Source organism: Pongo pygmaeus, chromosome 9 (genome assembly GCF_028885625.2).
Source record: "Pongo pygmaeus isolate AG05252 chromosome 9, NHGRI_mPonPyg2-v2.0_pri, whole genome shotgun sequence".
Classification (NCBI taxonomy): domain Eukaryota; kingdom Metazoa; phylum Chordata; class Mammalia; order Primates; family Hominidae; genus Pongo; species Pongo pygmaeus.
Genome location: NC_072382.2, coordinates 59,715,508 through 59,738,521, shown reverse-complemented (window position 1 = coordinate 59,738,521; position 23,014 = coordinate 59,715,508). Strand labels below are relative to the sequence as shown.

Genomic DNA, 23,014 nt, shown 5'->3' with positions numbered 1-23,014 from the left:
AGTGCACACAAATAAAATTTCATCGTAAAACTGTGGTTATGGCAAAACTATCTCAACTTTTTGTTCCTATTTTCATCCTTCACAGGCAGAATGACAACCACAAAGGACAATTCATGATATGCAGTTCTATATGTCTACAAAATGTAAAGCAGTAAATTCTAGACACATGCCTAAAACAGAGATGTGTCACCAGTCAATCCAAGCAAACGGGTCCTTCTTCAGTTTCTGTCCCACTGTTTCAGATGCCCTGTCTTACCTCACTCTTCCTTTCACACTTTGTTTTGTTCCTTTGGTCTAACTTCCTTCTTGGGGTTACTCTTTCACTACTAAATAAACTTAAACTCCTACTCTATTAGATAGTTCTTATCATCTGTAACATCTTCCCTTACAGCTCTAGAAACAGTAAATCTTGCAAGTAAGTGATGCAGTATCACACTTGAGAATTTAATTTATAGGTTTCTATAATTTCCAGAGATACAGTCATACCCAGGCATTGTCAATTTTTTATTGTAAAAGTTTGTAGGTTTTCTGGTTGACATGTGCTTAACTCTAATCCTTAAGAATAAAAGTAACCAATAAATACATTGAATAAACACATATGTGTATACATATTATATGTTCTGAACATTATTAGGTCATAACCATGCTGAAATGAAAAGAAAGGGGGAGGGAGGGAGAGAGGAAGGAAGGAAGGAAGGGAGGGAGGAAGGGAGGGAAAAGGGGAAGGGAGGGAGAAGGGGAAGGGAAGAATGAAGGAAGCTAACTTATCTTGATTAATGCAGAAATGTAGCCCTCAGTATAGCTAATAAATACTCAAGGCTGTGCATCATTGACCCATCTTTAACTCAATACAGTTACTACGGCTGCCATGCAGATATTATCTCAAAATATTATGCTATCTCATAATGACTTAAGTCATAAAGCCAAATCTTTCTTTCTCTGAACTCCCGTGTGTGCCTCTTCATTATTCACAACATCCTGGACTGCCTATGAACTGAACTGGGAATTACCTCTTATAAAACACTAAAAACCCCATGGAAGTCTGCCCAAAAAATAAGGAAACCTGTAAAACCTATTCCAAATTTTTCACTGTCAGGAACTCACATCTTTTTTAGCTCATTAGAATCTCTGGTAATTATAACATATAGTAACTTTTAGTTATATTATCACTAATTCACAGATCTGCAGTTTTCTTTCTAACCCTTATGCATTCTTCAGATTCAGAGTTATTCAGATAAAATGATGGCAATATATTTCAAAATAATTCTAAAAATTAACTTCTACATTTATGCAATTGGTATTTCAAATATCACACACAGAATACATTTTTAAACAGAAAAAAATTATATTAATGTCATTATTCTTTTCTCCTATTTAGCACCCTAAGAGTGTTATTTAAGAAACACACGCCACAATATGATTCAAATACTTTAAATAATAAAAATGTTAAAAACATGTGGTGAGGTCTCTTTGTAATGAAAAAAGAAAAAAAAAACAAACACACTCACATAGCAAAAAGAATTATGTGCCTGTGATAAATTTACCCACTCTATTCTTAGGCAATGTTCTACACCCCGTAAAATCCAAGAAACAATAAAATAAAATTGTGTTTGAAAGCCAGACAAATAGTTAAATAGGAAAGAGCAGGTTCATTTTTATTCCTTTCATATTCACATTCTCTCTTTCCCATCTCACTCTCCAAACTTCTCTCCACGATCATTTTTGTTATTATTGACGTTTCTATATTTTCTATCACTGTTTTAAAAAAAGGAGACAACCACAGTCCAAATTCATAAAATGAAAGTCAAACTTGATGCAACACTATGCCTATTAGCAACTTTTAAGGATGGAAATTCAAAATGAAGCAACATCTAACACAAAAAATTACTGCTGCCATTAGGTGTTATATGAAAAAATAGGTACAAATTCCAACAACTCATGTGAAAAAAAGAAGCCTCAGAAGTTTACCATTATTAACTAACACTTCGAAGCTTTTTCAAACTTTCTGACCCACACCAATTAATTTGCCACCCTACGCATTCATACAAAAGTTATACTTATTATTAAACAGAATAATGACATCTTCTTATCACACTTAATCTCTCCAATTGAAATCAGATTTTTTGCATCACTGAACCAGAGAGGTTGTTACAACTGAAATGAAAGTGAGGCCTAGACAGTTTAAACAATTTGTTCAAGTTCAAGTAATTAGTTACAAATTAGTAGCACAGTTAAAATTAGAACCCAGTTCTCCAAACTCCAAAACACCAATCCAGATCTTGAAACTTCAAAGCACTAAGTGTTGAACAGAAAAGAAAAAAAAAAAAAAAAAAGAGAGAGAAGAAATTGTCCTGGTCCTAAAGAATTCACTAAAACTCTAAAGTTGCATATTTCTGTGGTGAATATCATTTGGTGACAGTAATGGATGCAATTGAAAAGCTAAGGCAAACACATTTTTTTAAAGATTTGACTAATCCCAAATAATTTAAAGAGCTAATGCACATCCAGCAATCCCAAAGGAATATAAATCCTTCTGCTATGAAGACACATACACACGTATGTTTATTGCAGCACTATTCACCATAGCAAAGACTTGGAACCAACCCAAATGCCCATCAATGATAGACTGGATAACGAAAATGTGGCACATATACACCATGGAATACTATGCAGCCATAAAAAAGGAGGAGTTCATGTCCTTTGAAAGAACATGGATGAAGCTGGAAACCATCATTCTCAGCAAACACAGGGACAGAAAATCGAACACTGCATGTTCTCACTCATAAGTGGGAGTTGAACAATGAGAACACATGGACACAGGGAGGGAAACATCACACAATGGGGCCTGTTGGGGAGTTGGGGGCTAGGGGAGGGATAACATTAGAGGAAACACCTAATGTAAATGCCAGGTTGATGCATGCAGCAAACCACCATGGCCTGTGTATACCTATGTAACAAAACTGCACGTTCTGCACATGTAATTCCAGAACTTAAAGCATAATGATAATAATTAAAACAATTTGGTTAATCCCAAATAATTTCTGTAAACATGTGGCATACCTAATGTGATTTCTTTTCTTCCTGGATTTATACCTTCTAAATTAGATTGGCTTAAGGTCAATATTAAAATAAACTTGCATCCCAAAACACTAGCAAGGAGTGGGAGTAGAGATGATAGTGGAAATAGAGAGAGAGAGAGGCATCCAGAATAAAAAGACGCTAGCTGCCAGGGAAAGTGATCCTAGAATTAGAAAATTGTTGCACTCATTCCTCAAGACATAATTCATGCATGTTTGATAGAGTTAGCTATAATTATAAGTGAAATCCTTTGCCGACTTCCTCTACACTCTTGCCTTTTAATGGCTAAAGCCTAATTTCAGAAGATGGGTACCAGGAATACAGGAAGAGGAAGTATGTGCAAATTGAGTTTTAAAATCATAGCACTCTTGCTGATAGTAAGAATTTCACATGATCTCTATAAGGTTAAAGTAAGAAAATGACGGAAGAGGAGGAGCCAAGATGGCCGAATAGGAACAGCTCGGGTCTACAGCTCCCAGCGTGAGCGACGCAGAAGACAGGTGATTTCCGCATTTCCATCTGAGGTACCGGGTTCATCTCACTAGGGAGTGCCAGACAGTGGGCGCAGGTCAGTGGGTGCGCACACCATGCGCGAGCCGAAGCAGGGCAAGGCATTGCCTCACTTGGGAAGCACAAGGGGTCAGGGAGTTCCCTTTCCTGGTCAAAGAAAGGGGTGACAGACGGCACCTGGAAAATCGGGTCACTCCCACCCGAATACTGCGCTTTTCCGACGGGCTTAAAAAACGGCGCACCAGGAGATTATATCCCGCACCTGGCTCAGAGGGTCCTACGGCCCACGGAGTCTCGCTGATTGCTAGCACAGCAGTCTGAGATCAAACTGCAAGGCGGCAGCGAGGCTGGGGGAGGGGCGCCCGCCATTGCCCCAGCTTGCTTAGGTAAACAAAGCAGCTGGGAAGCTCCAACTGGGTGGAGCCCACCACAGCTCAAGGAGGCCTGCCTGCCTCTGTAGGCTCCACCTCTGGGGGCAGGGCACAGACAAACAAAAAGACAGCAGTAACCTCTGCAGACTTAAATGTCCCTGTCTGAAAGCTTTGAGGAGAGCAGTGGTTCTCCCAGCACACAGCTGGAGATCTGAGAATGGGCAGACAACCTCCTCAAGTGGGTCCCTGACCCCTGACCCCCGAGCAGCCTAACTGGGAGGCACCCCCCAGCAGGGGCAGACTGACACCTCACACGGCCAGGTACTCCAACAGACCTGCAGCTGAGGGTCCTGTCTGTTAAAAGGAAAACTAACAAACAGAAAGGACATCCACACCAAAAACCCATCTGTATGTCACCATCATCAAAGACCAAAAGTAGATAAAACCACAAAGATGGGGAAAAAACAGAGCAGAAAAACTGGAAACTCTAAAAAGCAGGGCGCCTCTCCTCCTCCAAAGGAACGCAGTTCCTCACCAGCAACGGAACAAAGCTGGACGGAGAATGACTTTGACGAGCTGAGAGAAGAAGGCTTCAGACAATCAAATTACTCCGAGCTACAGGAGGATATTCAAGCCAAAGGCAAAGAAGTTGAAAACTTTGAAAAAAATTTAGAAGAATGTATAACTAGAATAACCAATACAGAGAAGTGCTTAAAGGAGCTGATCGAGCTGAAAACCAAGGCTCGAGAACTACATGAAGAATGCAGAAGCCTCAGGAGCCGATGCAATCAACTGGAAGAAAGGGTATCAGCGATGGAAGATGAAATGAATGAAATGAAGTGAGAAGGGAAGTTTAGAGAAAAAAGAATAAAAAGAAACGAGCAAAGCCTCTAAGAAATATGGGACTATGTGAAAAGACCAAATCTACGTCTGATTGGTGTACCTGAAAGTGACAGGGAGAATGGAACCAAGTTGGAAAACACTCTGCAGGATATTATACAGGAGAACTTCCCCAATCTAGCAAGGCAGGCCAACATTCAGATTCAGGAAATACAGAGAACGCCACAAAGATACTCCTTGAGAAGAGCAACTCCAAGACACATAATTGTCAGATTCACCAAAGTTGAAATGAAGGAAAAAATGTTAAGGGCAGTCAGAGAGAAAGGTCGGGTTACCCTCAAAGGGAAGCCCATCAGACTAACAGCAGATCTCTCAGCAGAAACTCTACAAGCCAGAAGAGAGTGAGGGCCAATATTCAACGTTCTTAAAGAAAAGAATTTTCCACTCAGAATTTCATATCCAGCCAAACTAAGCTTGATAACTGAAGGAGAAATAAAATACTTTACAGACAAGCAAATGCTGAGAGATTTTGTCACCACCAGGCCTGCCTTAAAAGAGCTCCTGAAGGAAGCGCTAAACCTGGAAAGGCACAACTGGTACCAGCCACTGCAAAATCATGCCAAAATGTAAAGACCATCGAGACTAGGAAAAGACTGCATCAACTAATGAGCAAAATAACCAGCTAACATCATAACGACAGGATCAAATACACACATAACAATATTAACTTTAAATGTAAATGGACTAAATGCTCCAATTAAAAGACACAGACTGGCAAATTGGATAAAGACTCAAGACCCGTCAGTGTGCTGTATTCAGGAAACCCATCTCACGTGCAGAGACACACATAGGCTCAAAATAAAAGGATGGAGGAAGATCTACCAAGCAAATGGAAAGCAAAAAAAGGCAGGGGTTGCAATCCTAGGCTCTGATAAAACAGACTTTAAACCAACAAAGATCAAAAGAGACAAAGAAGGCCATTACATAATGGTATAGGCATCAATTCAACAAGAAGAGCTAACTATCCTAAATATATATGCACCCAATACAGGAGCACCCAGATTCATAAAGCAAGTCCTGAGTGACCTACAAACAGACTTAGACTCCCACACATTAATAATGTGAGACTTTAACACCCCACTGTCAACATTAGACAGATCAACAAGACAGAACGTCAACAAGGATACCCAGGAATTGAACTCAGCTCTGCACCAAGCGGACCTAATAGACATCTACAGCACTCTCCACCCCACATCAACAGAATATACATTTTTTTCAGCACCACACCACACCTATTCCAAAATTGACCATATACTTGGAAGTAAAGCTCTCCTCAGCAAATGTAAAAGAATAGAAATTATAACAAACTATCTCTCAGATCACAGTGCAATCAAGCTAGAACTCAGGATTAAGAATCTCACTCAAAACCAATCAACTACATGGAAACTGAACAACCTGCTCCTGAATGACTACTGGGTACATAACGAAATGAAGGCAGAAATAAAGATGTTCTTTGAAACCAACGAGAACCAAGACACAACATACCAGAATCTCTGGGATGCATTCAAAGCAGTGTGTAGAGGGAAATTTATAGTACTAAATGCCCACAAGAGAAAGCAGGAAAGATCCAAAATTGACACCCTAACATCACAATTAAAAGAACTAGAAAAGCAAGAGCAAACACATTCAAAAGCTAGCAGAAGGCAAGAAATAACTAAAATCAGAGCAGAACTGAAGGAAATAGAGACACAAAAAACCCTTCAAAAAATAAATGAATCCAGGAGCTGGTTTTTTGAAAGGATCAACAAAATTGATAGACCGCTAGCAAGACTAATAAAGAAAAAAAGAGAGAAGAATCAAATAGATGCAACAAAAAATGATAAAGGGGATATCACCACCAATCCCACAGAAATACAAACTACCATCAGAGAATATTACAAACACCTCTATGCAAATAAACTAGAAAATCTAGAAGAAATGGATAAATTCCTCGACACATACACTCTCCCAAGACTAAACCAGGAAGAAGTTGAATCTCTGAATAGACCAATAACAGGAGCTGAAATTGTGGCAATAATCAATAGCTTACCAACCAAAAAGAGTCCAGGACCAGATGGATTCACAGCCGAATTCTACCAGAGGTACAAGGAAGAACTGGTACCATTCCTTCTGAAACGATTCCAATCAATAGAAAAAGAGGGAATCCTCCCTAACTCATTTTATGAGGCCAGCATCATGCTGCTACCGGCAGAGACACAACCAAAAAAGAGAATTTTAGACCAATATCCTTGATGAACACTGATGCAAAAATCCTCAGTAAAATACTGGCAAACAGAATCCAGCAGCACATCAAAAAGCTTATCCACCATGATCAAGTGGGCTTCATCCCTGGGATGCAAGGCTGGTTCAATATATGCAAATCAATAAATGTAATCCAGCATATAAACAGAACCAAAGACAAAAACCACATGATTATCTCAATAGATGCAGAAACGGCCTTTGACAAAATTCAACAACCCTTCATGCTAAAAACTCTCAATAAATTAGGTATTGATGGGACGTATCTCAAATAATAAGAGCTATCTATGACAAACCCACAGCCAATATCATACTGAATGGGCAAAAATTGGAAGCATTCCCTTTGAAAACTGGCACAAGACAGGGATGCCCTCTCTCACCACTCCTATTCAACATAGTGTTGGAAGTTCTGGCCAGGGTAATTAGGCAGGAGAAGGAAATAATGGGTATTCAATTAGGAAAAGAGGAAGTCAAATTGTCCCTGTTTGCAGATGACATGATTGTATGTCTAGAAAACTCCATTGTCTTAGCCCAAAATCTCCTTAAGCTGATAAGCAACTTCAGCAAAGTCTCAGGATACAAAATCAATGTACAAAAATCACAAGCATTCTTACACACCAACAACAGACAAACAGAGAGCCAAATCATGAGTGAACTCCAATTCACAATTGCTTCAAAGAGAATAAAATACCTAGGAATCCAACTTACAAGGGACGTGAAGGACCTCTTCAAGGAGAACTACAAACCACTGCTCAATGAAATAAAAGAGGATACAAACAAATGGAAGAACATTCCATGCTCATGGGTAGGAAGAATCAATATCGTGAAAATGGCCATACTGCCCAAGGTAATTTACAGATTCATTGCCATCCCTATCAAGCTACCAAGACTTTCTTCACATCATTGGAAAAAACTACTTTAAAGTTCATATGGAACCAAAAAACAGCCCGCATCACCAAGTCAATCCTAAGCCAAAAGAACAAAGCTGGAGGCATCACGCTACCTGACTTCAAACTATACTACAAGGCTACAGTAACCAAAACAGCATGGTACTGGTACCAAAGCAGAGATATAGATCAATGGAACAGAACAGAGCCCTCAGAAATAACACCGCATATCTATAACTATCTGATCTTTGACAAACCTGAGAAAAACAAGCAATGGGGAAAGGATTCCCTATTTAATAAGTGGTGCTATGGAAACTGGCTAGCCATATGTAGAAAGCTGAAACTGGATCCCTTCCTTACACCTTATACAAAAATTAATTCAAGATGGATTAAAGACTTAAACGTTAGACCTAAAACCATAAAAACCCTAGAACAAAACCTAGGCATTACCATTCAGGACATAGGCATGAGCAAGGACTTCATGTCTAAAACACCAAAAACAATGGCAACAAAAGCCAAAATTGACAAATGGGATCTAATTAAACTAAAGAGCTTCTGCACAGCAAAAGAAACTACCATCAGAGTGAACAGGCAACCTACAAAATGGGAGAAAATTTTCACAACCTACTCATCTGACAAAGGGCTGATATCCAGAATCTACGATGAACTCAAACAAATTTACAAGAAAAAAACAAACAACCCCATCAAAAAGTGGGCAAAGGACATGAACAGACACTTCTCAAAAGAAGACATTTATGCAGCCAAAAGACACATGAAAAAATGCTCACCACCACTGGCCATCAGAGAAATGCAAATCAAAACCACAATGAGATACCATCTCACAGCAGTTAGAATGGCGATCATTAAAAAGTCAGGAAACAACAGGTGCTGGAGAGGATGTGGAGAAATAGGAACACTTTTACACTGTCAGTGGGACTGTAAACTAGTTCAACCATTGTGGAAGTCAGTGTGGCGATTCCTCAGGGATCTAGAACTAGAAATACCATTTGACCCAGCCATCCCATTACTGGGTATATACCCAAAGGACTATAAATCATGCTGCTATAAAGACACATGCACACGTATGTTTATTGCGGCACTATTCACAATAGCAAAGACTTGGAACCAACCCAAATGTCCAACAATGATAGACTGGATTAAGAAAATGTGGCACATATACACCACGGAATACTATGCAGCCATAAAAAATGATGAGTTCATGTCCTTTGTAGGGACATGGATGAAATTGGAAATCATCATTCTCAGTAAACTATCACAAGGACAAAAAAACAAACACCGCATATTCTCACTCATAGGTGGGAATTGAACAATGAGAACACATGGACACAGGAAGGGGAACATCACACTCTGGGGACTGTTGTGGGGTGGGGGAATGGGGGAGGGATAGCATTGGGAGATATACCTAATGCTAGATGACAAGTTAGTGGGTGCAGCGCACCAGCATGGCACATGTATACATATGTAACTAACCTGCACATTGTGCACATGTACCCTAAAACTTAAAGTATAATAATAATAAAATAAAATAATTTTTAAAAAAGCAATCTACAAAGGAATCTTTTATTTAAAAGAAAAAGTCAAGTTGTTAGTTACAGAGTTATTGAAGATGTTGGTATTTGTTTCCCAACAAGGAGGATTTCAATTTTAAAATATAGTGATAAAAACTATATCATCAGGATTCAGCCTTATTCTCTTTTAGTAGTACATATACTGCATCAAGAGAAGGAAAAAGAGGAAGACTGAAAAGTGAATAAGCAGATAAATAAAAACTGCAGGAACCAGGGTAAAGCCCTTTACCTGTTAGCTTCTTACTGTACAACTACTCTAAACTGTAATGTTAGTTTTCCTTGTTTATATCTCAGTTCCCAGGTATGCAAGGACAAAAATTAATAAATGTGAATTTTCTCCTCCACCAGAAATTGCCACTTTAAGCCAGTTAATAATAGGAGGAGTGAGGTTGTTCATGCTAGGGACCACTGAAAATATTTTGTCACAAAAAGAACTAAAATCAAATAGACATAGAAACTACATAGGCAACCAACATTTGTTTTTATCAGAAGAGGGGAACAAGTGATTTTACTGTACAAAAAAAGAAAAACAATTTAAGATAGAAAAAAAATCCACTTGAAGACATTATTCTAAAGTAATATTTATTGTTTTCTTTTCATTGTTATTATTATCTGGTTCCTGCACATGTGACTCTGCCCAAGCATGTAGAATAACATTTCCATTGATTGTGTTAATATCTATAGCAGAAGAGTCAGGATTTTACTAGAAATTCAACAATTTCTATGTATCTTTTACCTCCTCCATACCCAGAAAATATAAACAAGCATTTCAAAAGTAAAAATGTTTCTTTTACCATGAGATATTAATTTCAAACTCATTAGAAATTGGAACTGCATCTTACCGTGAGGAGACAAATAAGCTGATCAAGACACTACGGTTTCAAACTGTTGGGCGGAGCATAAATTGGTGCATGCTTTCAGGAAGGCAACTTGGCAAAGTGTATCAAAACCAGTAAAAATTATCTTTGAACTAGCTATCTAGGAATTTACTCCACAGATGTCATCATAATAATGTTCAAAAATTTACATGTTAAATACGTTCTTAAAGTATTACTCATGATAGAGAACACATCAAAGCAACCTAAACGTTCAACAGTTAGTAAGTACTAAAACATTTAACATTTATTCAACAAACATGTACTGAGGCCTACTATGTGCTAGGTATTGTGGATTCGTTAAATTTAAAATGTGTCCTTAAAGTAAAATACAATGCATTCTGAGATTTTGTCATAAGATCCCAAATTGTTTTACAAATTTAGTATAATTCTATTAAAATCACAGAGATTTGGAAGTGGGGATAGGAGGAAAGACTTGATAAAATGACTCAAAACTTCATGTGGAAAAACAAATACTAAAGAATAACCAAGATAATTTTAAATGAGAATAATTCAATTAAAAAGCACATAAAATATGACTAATTAAAATTTGCCAAATGAATAGGCAGATCAATTAAAGGAGCTAAGAAATAGACCCAAGTATCCCTATAACGAAAATTATAGTGTTTAAAAGATGAATGATATGACTAACATTGTTGGCATAATTGGTTCTTCATATCTTAATTGCATATCACACAACAAAATAAATTCTAGATAGATTAGGAAAATTAAAGGTAAAAAAAATTATAATAAAATATATGTGACCACTTACATAATGTTAGATAGGAAAGACATTTCTAAAAATGGTTCTAAAGGCAGAAATCAAAAACAAAACTTTAGATTTCATGAGAGAGATTTGATTTTCTAAAAATTTTAATTAGACAAAATGATAAAATTTTAAAAAGTCTAAATCATATATGACACAGCGTTACTATTTTAGCATATAAAGACCTCTTATAAATCAATAAGAATTAATTACCCATTAGAATAATGCACAATACTTTGTGATAGGCTATTCTAAATATTTTTATATATATTCATGAATTTCATCCTTGCAACAGACATATGACATAAGTAATATTATTATTCCCACTTTACATATAAGGAAACTGAGACACTGAGAAATTAAGCAAATGCTCAAGTTTACGGAGCTGTTAAGTAATGATGACAGCCAAGATTCAAACCCTGTCATCAACAATCTGACTCCAAAATCTATACTAATCTATACTACCTCTCAAAGGTTATGAGTAAGAAATTTATTTTTCAACAAAGAAATGCAGGCCGGGCACAGTGATTCATGCCTGTAATCCCAACACTTTGGGAGGCTGAGACGGGTGGATCGCCTGAGGCTGGAAGTTGGAGACCAGCCTGACCAACATGGAGAAACCCCATCTCTACTAAAAAGACAAAATCCGCCGGTCATGGTGGCACATGCCTGTAATCCCAGTTACTTGGGAGGCTGAGGCAAGAGAATCAATTGAACCTGGGAGGCAGAGGCTGTGGTGAGCTGAGATTGTGCCATTGCACTCCAGCCTGAGCAACAAGATCAAAACTCCATCTCAAAAAAAGAAAAAAAATGCAAATAAATAAAGAAATATTCCATTTCACTACTAATGAAATAAATGCAAATTATACTAAAAATAAGATGCCATTTTCTAGTTGTTATATTGACAATGGTTAAAAATAATAATAATAATGTGTCAGAGTGGATGAGGAAAAATGAGTACCCTTATATACTGATGACAAGAGTAAACTAGTCAACTTTCCTGGAGGGCATTTTGGCAATAGGAATCAAATTCCTTTAAAAAGGGATTACCCAACAATGCATTTTTAAGAATTTAAGCAAAAGAATTAATTACAGATGTGTGCAAAGATTTAGCTACAGATGAGTTTACTGTTGTTAATAATAATGGAGAATCAAAAACAACCTTACCTATAGATGATCAGCTAAGCTATGAAATGGCCACAATAGAATAGTCTGCAACCATTAAAATTAATAATGTAAAACAACAGGTGGTATCATAGAAACTGTAAATGATATACCATTAAATTAAAAAGTAGATTATAAAACATTTGATACCATATGATCTCATTTTTGTTTAAATATACATATGTATGCATATTAAATAGATAGGCACAGACATAAAATCTTCAATACAAAAAGTGTATATACCTTAATATAAAGTGAAAAGGTTTTTTCTTTATTTTTATATGTATTGCCTAAATTTCTTCTATATAATATCTGTTACTTTTATAGTAAACAAAAAGTTCATTTTAAAAAGAAAAGGTAGGTAGGAGAAGAGAATCTGATGCCATAGGGAAATGCTCACGTTAACTTTTTAAGAGTAGCTTGCAAAACAGCATGTGCAATAAGATCCCATTTTTCCTTTAAAAAATATGTGTATCTAAACAGAAAAACGTCAAAGATATAATCAGTATAAACATTCTGAGGTATCTCTAAATGTCATTACAGAGCTTTTATAATTTCTTTTTCATATTTTCTGATTTTTTCCAATAACCACAGTTTGGTTTTTTAATCAGAAAAATAAGTAATATGAAAGACTATATTTACTCTTCCATCTAAATTCATTCTACCAACTAATTGTTTAACAAGTCCATAATTATGGCTAAACGCAAAAAAACAACATAGTAACTTCTTACTGCCAAAATAGGCACAAATAAGTATGACAGTTTTTCTAAGAAAAGCAAATCTCATAAACGTATTGGTATATTCTATCCAACCAATCATAAATTTAATTTAATGATGAAACCACTTACATGTCAACTATATCAAGTTGCAAAGGAGACATAAAAAGCAATCAAGCAAATCACCTCTATATGTGTCCATCTACTAATAGATAGGTAGATATAGTAAAATAAGACAATTGCGAAATAGTTAAACAGATGATAAAAATAATGTACTGACAGTGGTCATCAGTATAGCAAGACAAAAAATAAATGAACAGGAATCAATTAATTGGCAGTGTGGCATTGCCAAAAGTCCTGGCCCTGATTTCTAAACATATGATCTTGAGCAAGCCAAATAATCTCTCCAAGTTTTAGATTCCTTGTCTTTAAACTTACAGTAAAAAAAAATAGATTCTTTAGCTTTACAATTATAGAAAAAATTGATGCAAATGTAAAGAATTTCCATATGACTAAGCTAACATAAACCCTAGAATACCTCCAAAATTAGTACTTACTTAATTAAACACAGATGAAGATGGTAATACCATGAGACAAAAAGAGAATTTTAGAAAGAAAGAAGGAAAATGAGAAGAGAGAAAAGCGCTGACATCCTTGATAGGGAAGAATTTCTGCAATAGGGAATCAAGGCTCAGGAAAACTCAGTAGCTTTTTCTTATTCCAGAAAAAGAACTGGGGACCAAATTTCTACATTTTGGCTGCTAGCCTCAAGCCTAACTAATCACCCAGTTGCACTTCTGCACATGGAAAAGCTGATAGAGCATCAACAAATTCTTTATCAAAATAAACACTTTGTAACACTGAGAAAATTAAAAGTGTTGTAATCTATAAATGGCTCAGCCTGTTCTGTTAAAACTTTATCCCAATTGGACACTACACTTAAAATATGTTCAATTTTTTTTCTTTACCTCTGCTGCAATTTTTTAAGTCAAATATATTTTCTTCCATCTCTAGAAAGTAAGTTTGTTTTTATAATTTTCCAAATTATATTTATATACATTCTTCATTAAAATATGCATAATATAGTCAGTTTCATTCTTTTTCTCTCCAAAAGAGAAAACATGGTTGAAACCTTTTCTTTTTCAGTACAAAATTCTAGTCTCACACATCATCTTTCACCGACTTCCATATCTAAAATTTCTTCTTATTCCCCAACTCCCTCCCAAAACCCAAACATACACACACATACACACACAGGCAGAGGCACAATGAACACAATACCAAAGTTTTAAAAATAAATGTTTAGACATAAAAACACCTTAGGGTGACACTAAGTTGTAAGCTATTTCTAAAACTATTTGTTAAGGTAGTGGGAAAAAAAACACACACGCATACAATAGACTTTCTAATCAAAGTCTGGTAATTTTTCTAAGTGAATGTTATTAACTAGAATAATAAACCACCATTAAAATAAGCCATTTCTTACATTTAATCATTATAAAAGAGGAGCAAAAGTCTTAAAAAGCAAAGTTTTTGCTTATCAAAATGTTATTTTTACTTTAATTATTAAAGGTTCTCTGGATATCACAGGGTTGCTTCTCTCCCAACCATCATCAAATAATTCAGAAAATACCTTTGTCAAATACGGTGTCACTCAGCTTGTAAATAACAACATACTTGGCATCTGTACACATAAAGAACAGCCTAAATGTTTAATCAAATACCTTGACTTCAGGAATTAACTTCTTGCCTTTGTCCTTTGGTGGCCACGATATCTTCATTGGAAGCCTCTATTGCTGTCATTATTTCTAATTGAAATCATCCTCTACCTCCACACCCTTCCACGAAGGAAACATGGCTTTTATCTTTGTCTTGCACATGCACACAACAGAGGGAGGGAGAATAATTTGCTATTTGCACTTTCAATAATAAAATAGCAAATTTATAAGGAGTGCTCTCTATTATAGGATACCAAGCATGTTCAACACTCAATTCAGCTGTTGAAAAGAACTGCACTGTAACCCTTTTACCTAATATAGTATCATATTTTCAAAAGGCAGAGGAAATCTCTCAACTTGGGGGAAAATTATCTAAAGGTAAAGAGATGCTATATTTAATTCCTCACTTGAAGCTAGTGTCTATTCTGAATAAAATACTGCAACTTTAGGTGTTTCTGTGCTTAGATCTAAGAAATGGACCTAAAATGAAGTTAGAGAGTTCAATGTGGAATCATTGTCAACTCCAGGGTAGTTGTACTAGTTGTACTAGTAATGGCAGAGTCAGGATTTTAACCTAGGCAGACTAGCTAAAGACCAAGCTCTTAAGCACAACTTAATCTCTTAAGCACCAAAACAAACAAACAAACAAAAACTAATTAAAAGTTTTTGCTCCCTTTTCATGGATAATTTGAAGTATACATTGAGATTAAATCCTGTTTTCCTGAGAAATGTAGCTATACAATGGTGTGTTAGCTAATTATTGTATTAACTTCTGTGTAAGTACCTTTTGATATAGGAAATTTAGCAAAGAATGCACTCACGATTCCATGAGTCATGAAATAGAGACTTCTGTAACAATAATAAGAATTGCTCTTTCCTTCATAAAATGTTTAAAGTTCATTCTTTTAGGATTAATTCAGCTTAAATATTGAGTTCCTTAGACTCTTCCACACTTATGTCACTACATTGCTCCATAGATTCCTTATACAGCAACATCCCTATAACAGAGCAATAAGAAGAAAGAGAAAGGCAGGAAAATCCAAAACAGATGTCTCGAGGAAATACATTAAAGCTTATTTACTTTTCTTAAAGGAGAATTCCTCAGCTCAGAATCTATTTACTCTTACTTAAGCATAACTGTAGCATAATTTTAATTATATGAGGAGCACACCTAGGTTCAAATCCTGCTTCCACCACTTACCAATAATATAATCTTGGGCAAGTTGCTCAACTTCTCTGAGTCCAGGTATCTTTATCTGTACAATAGTTCACCTTGCTGGAGTGTTGCAGGAATAAGCCCAATAGATACATGTAATGTTCTTAGCACAGTGCCTAGCATATACTAAGTGCTCAATAAATGGATCTTTAATACCCTTAAAATATGAACTAATAACAATTCAATGAGTTATTTTGAGAATTAAATGGCATCACATGTAAAAGCACCTACATTAGTGCTATACAACAAAAGAGAGGCCTATAAAATGTTAGTTTTCCCTCTTTTCTTATCTAATTTAACAGCCCATAGCCAAATAGAAGTAGCAGCTTATAAAAGAGTATAGGAGGAGGACTGATATTGCTAAAGGCAAAAACACTAATTACAGAGAAATGACAACTTCAAGTCTGAAAAAGGCAGACAGGAAACCAAAAAATGCAGACACAAGAACTCAAAAAAAACCCAGCAACTGGGAGACCACTCAATGTAGAGATAAATAGCCTTAACAGACACTCAACTCAGGGAACAGCTCAGGAATCATATGTTTGTAGTGATAGCTGAGCCATTGAGAAACGTTGTTAAAAAAGTAAATGTAAAAATCAGAAGATAAAACTATGATATAACCTCACCCTCATATATATTATACCAAAATATTAATGAGAGCTTCTCTGATAATGAAATATAGGTTATTTTAATTATCTTCTTTAACCTTTCTATTTTTTCTAAACAAGAAACTGTTTAGGAATCAGAACATATAGTTAAAATGTAAAAATAATGTTGGCACTTAGGAGGAAGTCTTTAGAAACCTAAGAAATACATAAATGTGCAATAATAGATTAACTCATTCTATACTGAGTTCCCTGTTCAAATCACCTCCATGACATCCTAGAAGAATAAAGGTAATAAAATAATGTAACATAAGAGAAAAATTTGATTAGTTGTTGCACAATAAATTCACGTGAAAAAGAAAAAATGCTAAAAGTAGATTCATCTTAGAGATACTATTTTAAATAGCAGTCAGTATCAACACAAAGCTTATAACAAAAACCACGTATGATTACCTCTATCTTTGCTTGCAACAATTCTGACACACCCTCAATTTTAGAGTTAAAAAAATGTTCAAACAACTCTAGGAAAAGATAGAAATAAACTGATAAAATTGAGAAATTTCAAGAAGCATAGTCTTAAGTGAAATGCACCTTTTTACATTCTAAAATAGAAATAAAAATGGTTTCAGCAAATTTAGCTATTACCATGTAATCACTGACACTGAACAACGGGAAAAAAAGAATGGCAGCATAGAAAGCAAACTAAAATATCAGAAATGAACATAATGCTTTTTTTTTCTTTCTGACCTGTAGTATCTATCTCTCTTTGGAATTGTCCCACTGAAGACCATGTACAATTAATACAGAAAATGCCAGAGAGCTATACAGCAGATCCTAGAGGACTTTTTCATCTGGAAAAAGGGTATCTTTCCAGAAATAGAAATCATTTTCCTGTTTCTTCATTAATCAGAGCTCTAATTTTAAAAGAGTGAAAAGCAGAATAAAAAGGCACAAAGTACTAGGACATTGTAAACTCTCAATTACTTCAAGTACTGTTATTATTATTATCAGTAGTAATAGTACAGGGCTAGTACAGATTTGAGATGAACTAAATGAAACAGTTCACGCAGTTAATCTGTGGCAGAATCATAACTAGAATTTAGATTATGTGCTTCCCTGATCCCAATTAATATTCAGTTCACCTTTTCTATAATTTCCCCCAAAAGTTGACATCTCCAGATCTAATTGTCACTTTAGCTGACTCAGCTGTGACTATTTCATTTCTTTTCTTGGATTCTGATTGTCAGTGGGTTAAAAGCAACATTTTTAATATCAGAGGCATCTATATTTTGTAATAAAAAGAGGGTAAGTTTAAATCATGCCTGTAAAATGTTTATTGAAGTGCATTTTATCCTTGGAAAATAAACAAAAATGCTCTTGAGGTATGCTTAATCTCAGTAGTGTCATTATTTTCATGTCTTATTTCCATCACTTAAAAGAAAAACTTTTCAGTAAACAGAAAAGTAAAGAAAAAATTTTTTAAAATCTTTTCTTTATTATTATGTTGGGAGCATATTTTAATCCATTTTAAATTGGATACACCCAAGTCTTAGAAATGCAAACTCCTGTGATCACAAGAGACGCTAAGCTTTTCATGATGCTTAAAAGGAAAGAAGGGCATAATAAATATGTTTTTGGTTCTGATTCATTTTTTGCTCTTTTGAATTAATTAATGCTGTGGAAATCCCAGGCAACTGCTACATCATTTGTGACTGAATTGAGTCCAAAGGAGAAAAATATGTAAAACATTATTTAATTAAAATTTTGCATTTTTTTCTCTCACATTTCCTTTCCTACTAGCTAACAGTCATTCAAACTAAGAGGATAGTTTCATGTTTGTTGCTATTGAATTGCCTTGGGCCACGTTAACATGTTCAGAGATCTGTGGCATCTGGAGCCATATTGTTCTCTGGGGCCAACCCCTTGAGTATGGCTCTCAAGCTCCCCCAGCCTTATTTCAAAGCTGTCTTTGGCAAAACGCAATGCTCATAGGGAGACTCTGCTTGTATTGGTATGCATATGGCCCTTGAGGAATATTAGCAGAGTTGTTTTTTGTTGTTGTTCTTATACATGTGGTTTTGCGTTTAGCTTGGGAAGTGGACAATAATGAGAATTGAAGGAGAAATCCATTCAACTTCAATAATTTTACCTTAATGTAGGAAACACAAAACAAAGAAAAGTTTACTTTCCTGATTCTAAGTTGAGAATATCACATTGGAAAAATCTTTTGTGTGGGGGGCAAGTGGGGGGTGAAGTAACCGAGTCATGTCCCTGAAACATAAAATCTAATCATGTCAATATCCTACTTAAAAACCTTCATTATTTCCCCATAACCTACAGGATATAGATTCCTGCATATAGATATAACACTCATTAATAAGCTGATTCCACATTATCTTTCTAGTCCTATTTCCTGACACATATACACACACTTAGCAACATAAGACCTGATCTTCTCTAACTATTCTCTGTTGAATGTTCTCTAAATCATCTTCCCTGATATCTGTTCTTAGAGATTGCAAGCTACTTTTCTATTTATGGCCCTCATAAATACTGTTCCCTCTTCTGTCTCCTCTTCACCAAACTATATCCTACTTATAATTTATGTCTCAGCTTTAATATCACTAATGTATAGTCACCATCCTTGATCCCAAACCGAAATAGGTCTCCCTTTTCCTTCATTTTATTTATTAAACTACAACTAAATATTTATTTAATGCCTTCCTCTTATTTGGACTGTAAACTACAGAAAGGTACAACATACATTTTAGTTCACCACTGTATTCCTGGTCCATATATACTTGGTACTCAATGAATTTAGGAGATTCTCTCATTATCCAAATATTCATTATGTGAGTCACTAAAATTATACAGAAGGTAAAATGCCTTCATTAATAAACTTACCATTTGTAAAATTAGTCTTCAGGTAAACACCCCTCACAGATTAACTTAACATGTATCTCACACATGTGGGTTAATGTCCTTGTATCTTTGATCATCATTGCTCAGTGGTTTCAAACTTCTCGGCACACTGGAGTCACATGGAGACCTGTAAAAACTATTGATGCCTGGGTCCCACTTCAAAAGATTGATTTAACTGGTTGAAGTGTAACCTAAGCAAAAGAATACTTTTTAAAATGCCATATACCGGTAATTTTTTTTTCAGTCAAGTTTGAGAATCAGGCTAGTCAATTACCAGATATTGCACTGTGGCATTGAAACCACTATTCAAAATAAAAATGTAAGGTGACTGCAAAGCAAAATCACAAATCTTGCAAAAGATGCAAGATTTCATGAAGCAAAGAAATATAGTGCCAGAGAACGGCTCAAACCATTGAAAAATCAACAATTTACAGTTAGACTACGATAAAAACTGAAAAACCAGAAAGTGGCAGGAATGATAGTCATTATGGTAGATTATTCATAAAAGAATTATTTGAATATAAAAAGATTAAGCAAAGTCCTTAGGAAATTTTCTTTGCAAAAATGGCCTTTGTTATGACAGATGGTACTACAGTGTGAAAATTGATTTTGCTTTCATAATATTTGACCTGAAAAATTACTCTGAAAAACATGATCACTCTTTTCTTTTTTTCCTTTTTTTTATTATTATTATTATACTTTAAATTTTAGGGTACGTGTGCACAATGTGCAGGTTAGTTACATACGTATAGATGTGCCATGCTGGTGTGCTGCACCCGTCAACTTGTCATATACCATTAGGTATATCTCCTAATGCTATCCCTCCCCACTCCCCCCACCCCACAACAGTCCCCAGAGTGTGATGTTCCCCTTCCTGTGTCCATGTGTTCTCATTGTTCAATTCCCATCTATGAGTGAGAACATGCGGTGTTTGGTTTTTTGTCCTTGCGATAGTTTTACTGAGAATGATGATTTCCAATTTCATCCATGTCCCTACAAAGGACATGAATTCATCATTTTTTATGGCTGCATAGTATTCCATGGTGTCTATGTGCCACATTTTCTTAATCCAGTCTATCATTGTTGGACATGTGGGTTGGTTCCAAGTCTTTGCTATTGTGAATAGTGCCGCAATAAACATACGTGTGCATGTGTCTTTATAGCAGCATGATTTATAGTCCTTTGGGTATATACCCAGTAATGGGATGGCTGGGTCAAACGGTATTTCTAGTTCTAGATCCCTGAGGAATCGCCACACTGACTTCCACAATGGTTGAACTAGTTTACAGCCCACCGACCTTGTAAAAGTGTTCCTATTTCTCCACATCCTCTCCAGCACCTGTTGTTTCCTGACTTTTTAATGATTGCCATTCTAACGGCTGTGAGATGGTATCTCATTGTGGTTTTGATTTGCATTTCTCTGATGGGCAGTGATGATGAGCATTTGTTCATGTGTCTTTTGGCTGCATAAATGTCTTCTTTTGAGAAGTGTCTGTTCATATCCTTTGCCCACTTTTTGATGGGGTTGTTTGTTTTTTCTTGTAAATTTCTTGGAGTTCATTGCAGATTCTGGATATTAGCCCTTTGTCAGATGAGTAGGTTGTGAAAATTTTCTCCCATTTTGTAGGTTGCCTGTTCACTCTGATGGTAGTTTCTTTTGCTGTGGAGAAGCTCTTTAGTTTAATTAGATCCCATTTGTCAATTTTGGCTTTTGTTGCCATTGTTTTTGGTGTTTTAGACATGAAGTCCTTGCCCATGCCTATGTCCTGAATGGTAATGCCTAGGTTTTGTTCTAGGGTTTTTATGGTTTTAGGTCTAACATTTAAGTCTTTAATCCATCTTGAATTAATTTTTGTATAAGGTGTAAGGAAGGGATCCAGTTTCAGCTTTCTACATATGGCTAGCCAGTTTTCCCAACACCACTTATTAAATAGGGAATCCTTTCCCCATTGCTTGTTTTTCTCAAGTTTGTCAAAGATCAGATAGTTATAGATATGCGGCGTTATTTCTGAGGGCTCTGTTCTGTTCCATTGATCTATATCTCTGTTTTGGTACCACTACCATGCTGTTTTGGTTACTGTAGCCTTGTAGTATAGTTTGAAGTCAGTTAGCGTGAGGCCTCCAGCTTTCTTCTTTTGGCTTAGGATTGACTTGGCAATGTGGGCTCTTTTTTGGTTCCATGTGAACTTTAAAGTAGTTTTTTCCAATTCTGTGAAGAAAGTCTTGGTAGCTTGATGGGGATGGCACTGAATCTATAAATTACCTTGGGTAGTATGGCCATTTTCACAATATTGATTCTTCCTACCCATGAGCATGGAATGTTCTTCCATTTGTTTGTATCCTCTTTTATTTCATTGAGCAGGAAGTTTAGAGAAAAAAGAATAAAAAGAAACGAACAAAGCCTCTAAGAAATATGGGACTATGTGAAAAGACCAAATCTGCGTCTGATTGGTGTACCTGAAAGTGACAGGGAGAATGGAACCAAGTTGGAAAACACTCTGCAGGATATTATACAGGAGAATTTCCCCAGTCTAGCAAGGCAGGCCAACATTCAAATTCAGGAAATACAGAGAACGCCACAAAGATACTCCTCGAGAAGAGCAACTCCAAGACACATAATTGTCAAATTCACCAAAGTTGAAATGAAGGAAAAAATGTTAAGGGCATCCAGAGAGAAAGGTCGGGTTACCCACAAAGGGAAGCCCATCAGACTAACAGCGGATCTCTCGGCAGCAACTCTACAAGCCAGAAGAGAGTGGGGGCCAATATTCAACATTCTTAAAGAAAAGAATTTTCCACTCAGAATTTCATATCCAGCCAAACTAAGCTTCATAAGTGAAGGAGAAATAAAATGCTTTACAGACAAGCAAATGCTGAGAGATTTTGTCACCACCAGGCCTGCCCTAAAAGAGCTCCTGAAGGAAGCACTAAACATGGAAAGGCACAACCAGTACCAGCCACTGCAAAATCATGCCAAAATGTAAAGACCATCGAGACTAGGAAGAAACTGCATCAACTAATGAGCAAAATAACCAGCTAACATCATAACGACAGGATCAAATTCACACATAACAATATTAACTTTAAATGTAAATGGACTAAATGCTCCAATTAAAAGACACAGACTGGCAAATTGGATAAAGACTCAAGACCCATCAGTGTGCTGTATTCAGGAAACCCATCTCACGTGCAGAGACACACATAGGCTCAAAATAAAAGGATGGAGGAAGATCTACCAAGCAAATGGAAAGCAAAAAAAGGCAGGGGTTGCAATCCTAGGCTCTGATAAAACAGACTTTAAACCAACAAAGATGAAAAGAGACAAAGAAGGCCATTACATAATGGTATAGGGATCAATTCAACAAGAAGAGCTAACTATCCTAAATATATATGCACCCAATACAGGAGCACCCAGATTCATAAAGCAAGTCCTGAGTGACCTACAAACAGACTTAGACT

The 23,014-nt window shown here is 36.0% G+C and overlaps 1 protein-coding gene across 18 annotated transcripts in view; it reads right to left on the bottom strand.

Moving 5' to 3' along the window:
• Positions 1–23,014, bottom strand: part of SOX6 (SRY-box transcription factor 6) — a 664,535-nt gene that overhangs the window by 411,253 nt on the left and 230,268 nt on the right. Inside the window, exon 1 of one of the 18 annotated variants that reach the window (XM_063671131.1) lies at positions 14,819–14,928. The exons of the other annotated variants lie outside the window; for them this stretch is intronic. The gene's annotated coding sequence lies outside the window, so the exon portion shown is untranslated. Of the gene's footprint in view, positions 1–14,818; positions 14,929–23,014 lie in introns of those variants that run through there. 18 annotated transcript variants of the gene reach the window in all.